Here is a 4,060-nt window from a genome sequence, read left to right as displayed (position 1 = left end):
CAGGTCTTTAATAAAGATACAAGAAAATCATTGATTTTTGGCTCAAAATGCATTTAAGTTACTGTAGCAAGTACTGTAGCGGGGTTACTGTAGCACATTACTATAGCTACAGTGTGCTCGCACACGCACGGCAAAGGCAAAAAGGAGTCCGAAATTGATAAGGAAAGCTTTTATAGGTCTCCCAATCCGACTGGGGGACTGAATTACAATTTTTCTGGGATTCTTAGAGCTTCTAGGGTTAATGCAGTTCATCACTGCAAACTGGCGATGTGAAGTGAGCTCCCACCGCTTCCTAGAGTTAGAAATCAGAAATTTGTCTTTGGAGCTTAGAAGATCATGAGCAGCTAAACCCCTTCGTGGGGTGTTGATATAACCATATCCAAGCATAATGGTTTGATTGTATTTAATTTCTAGATTTTCAATTTATGCATGTTGATTGTATAACTATGAGAATTGCTACCTTTTGATTCTGTTCTTAATTATTAAATGCAATTGTTCTTAAATTCCAAAATTAATATTAGTGAAATTCTTCTATTGTCTTAGAAAGTATTTTACTTTTATTAATCTCAAACCATTCTTGTTTTCTGTGATTATGAGGATGCTGGTTATACAATGGGTTTAATTGACATATGATCAATAGGATTTGATACGTCATGCCTAGGAAAGACGGATTGTATTACACCCCTAGTTTAGTGTAATTTAAGTAGACAGTTCGTGTCAACCGAAGATGGGTTATACTTATTCATTAATTATATGTATCATGTTAAAGAATTTGATAATTTATACCTAGAGAAGATGGGTCGTACCGCATCTTAGTGGTTAGGTGGACGATCCGTGCCAACCGAAGATAGATTATGCTTATTCTTTAATAATGTAGTTTCTTGTTTATTTATAACATACATAGAATGAATTTCTTAGATTAATTATGATTAGCCATTGTTGTGCGGATAGAGGTGAAGTCAATACCCTACACTTTCTCTCTAATTTTAAATCTCTTTTACTTTCATGCACTTTAGTTTTAAAGAAAATCAAATCAATTCTCTTTTTAATTAAGTTAATTTTGATCTTTCGAATTTGATAACAAAACCCCTGTAGTCCTTGAGGTTCGACACCCTCTCTACAGCCGTATCCTACAAAGATTCGTCCTATTGCGAGTGATTATTTTTATAATTGATATTTTTTGTCACAAAAATACCATAATCAATGACTAATCTAAGAGATAACATTTACAAGATAATGTGATCACACTTCCTTATCTTCAACAATTGAAACACTACAAGGATTCTTATCTGGTGATGTTGCTATATTGTTAACAATTGATTCTACGAGCACTAGCAGCATATATTCAACCATTTTCTTTAAATTTAAGGAATAAAATTACTTTTTAGTTCTCTATCTAAATATACCCCACAATAAATTTCTTAAATATTCTCTATATCATTAAAATAATATTTTTTTACTTTCACTTTTTTTTTTTATTTTTTTTTTATTCTAGAAAAATCCATCCCTTTTCTCCCCGTCTGCGTTTTCTCTCTCTCTCTCTGTCTCTCTCTCTCTGTCTCTCAATCTCTCTCTCTAGTCTCCATTGATTTCTAGGCTTTGATATTTTTTTTGTTTGTTGATTTACCTTTCTTTTCAAGCTCTGAAATTTCGTGGTCGTTCAACATGATTTCCACCTTCTCCGGTTCCTCCTCCATAACTAATGTCGAGTGGTGGAATATTCAATGTTTTTGGGTTGATGATTATGTGGATTTGTTCTTTTTGAGGAATTTATGGGTTTCATCATTTTGAAAATTTTGGTCTTCAGTTTTTTTTGTTCTGTTCAGTTCTTGACTAGAAATGGGGGAGGAGAGAACATGAGCGATAAAGATCCGTTCCATTTGAGATAGAGAGAGAGGCGGAGAGGAAGACAGAAGTGCTATGAAGAAGAAGAGAGGAGGACGAAAAGATCAGGAAACGTGAGAGGAGAGAGGAGAGATGAGAGAGACTTGTGGTATATTATCATTAAAATAAAGCATTGGGTAGTTACAGTATTTCCCATTGCATTGAGTAGCTACAGTATTTCTCATTGCATTGGGAAACACTGTAGCTACCCCTTGGGGTAAGTTAAATTTAGGGCTTTTGATGTGGGTGTGTTTTGTGGTTTTTTCTCTTTTTTCCCTAAGCATAGGGAAGGAAATGCCATATAGGGCATCTGTTGCTAGTGCTCTAAGAACACACTCCGAGTATGTAACGACCCAGGGAAAAGCGTTAGCACCCCAAAAGGACTAGACAATTTGAAGTTTTTTTATAATTCATTATAAAGCCCAGTTTCACCTATTAAATAGGTAATGTGGGACTAATACTAATGATTATGTAGGTTTTTTCTCATCTTCCCAATATGGGATTGAGGTATTACAAATTCTCCCTCTTAAATTCCTGATGTCCTTGTTAGGGCCACATCATGCAGTGCTCCAGTACCATATGACCTGGCATTACTAGGTGGCTCTGATACCACTTGTAACGATCCAAGGAAAAATGCTAGTCACATTTGCGCTATTACTCCAAAAAGACTAGTCAATTTGAAGTTTTATTAAAATTCATTATAAAACCCAGTTTCACCTAGTAACTAGGCAATGTGAGACTTAACACTCATGACTATCTTTATAAACCACCTATTCTACGTGGGCTTTTTCTCATTTTCCCAATATGGGATCGAAGTATTACAAAGTAGGGGTGGGAATAGTGGCAAAGCCAGAATCTTGGCTGAGATGGGGCAAAATTAAAAATTAAAACTAAACAAAAAGTTGATTAAAAAATATTAATAAATAAATAATTCAAGGAATATTCGTCATATGATTGTTGGGAGTGGCCGCGCGCCATCCCAAATGGGCGGGGGTGGCGGTGAGTCGCCCCCACCTTCCTTTGGGGTGGCTTCTCCTTCTTGGGGTTGTCTTTTTAATTTTGTTTTAAAAAATAAAAAAAATTAATTAATTTTTCTTAATTTAGATTTGATATATAATTCAATGTGGTTGTGTTTGTTTTTAGGTTTTGATATTGATAGATACGTGGCATATCTTGGACCCTTAGATGCAAATGATGGCTAAGATTAAAAAAACATAGAATCTCATTTTTCTAGTAATGGGAGGGGATCCGGATCCCATGGCAGGCTGGCATCATAAGGCTAAAGCCTAAAGGTCACGTTTACTAGAAGGAAGAAAAAAAACTAAAAAAAAAAAACTCTAAACAAAGCTTTTAAATCACGCCAGCGCAAAAATTAAAATGCAGCAGCTCCCAAAACACCAAGACAATCCGACATGTTTTGTTAAAAACTTTAATAAAATGGAACGTTTTGTAAAAAGATTTAAACGCAGTGTTTCGTTGGTCTTCGTCCTTAGAAAAGTGAAAATGCTAACCTAAAACTTCTGAAACTTTAAAATTTGATATGGTGAAAGCATCAAAAAGACCAAATCTCAGTCCTTTTAATCTTGGAAATGCTTTGCCCGTGTAATGTAGATGCCTCTAACAAGTGATTGAGGGATTGAGGGTGGGCAACCAAGCTACTTCGAAAAAAAATTACTAGGGGTAAGGAGAAATTTTGAGGGTTGAGAGGGGGCATCTCCACTCCTGATGGCTCCGTCCCTGGATGGGCAAATTAACCACCACAATTGAACCAAAATTAATTGTCAACCGACTTTTGTGGTTCAAAAATCGGTATGAATTTTTTATACCGACGTCGGTTCGGTTCAGTTAATACTGTTCCTACATAGTAAAACGGCATCGTTTTGACATTAAAAAAAAAAAAAAAATTTGAAACTCAAAACGACTTCGTTTTAAGATTGAATATAAACTGAACTTTTATTTGAACCCTAATCATTTCCAGTAGCTACCATAAATCTGCTTCATTTTTCTATATATAGGAAAAATCTAAAAAAAATCACAAAAACTCACCTACAATAGTTTTCCTATACATTATGATTGTTACAGTTAAACTCCAAGTTCAACTGTAGCCATTCACTATGGTAGGAATGCTAAGCTTACAAACAAATTTTACAAAATTTTTTTTACAAATTGATGTGAC

The sequence above is a fragment of the Corylus avellana genome, chromosome ca2, assembly GCF_901000735.1.
Source record: "Corylus avellana chromosome ca2, CavTom2PMs-1.0".
Lineage (NCBI taxonomy): Eukaryota > Viridiplantae > Streptophyta > Magnoliopsida > Fagales > Betulaceae > Corylus > Corylus avellana.
Note: the sequence above shows the minus strand (reverse complement) of the source record.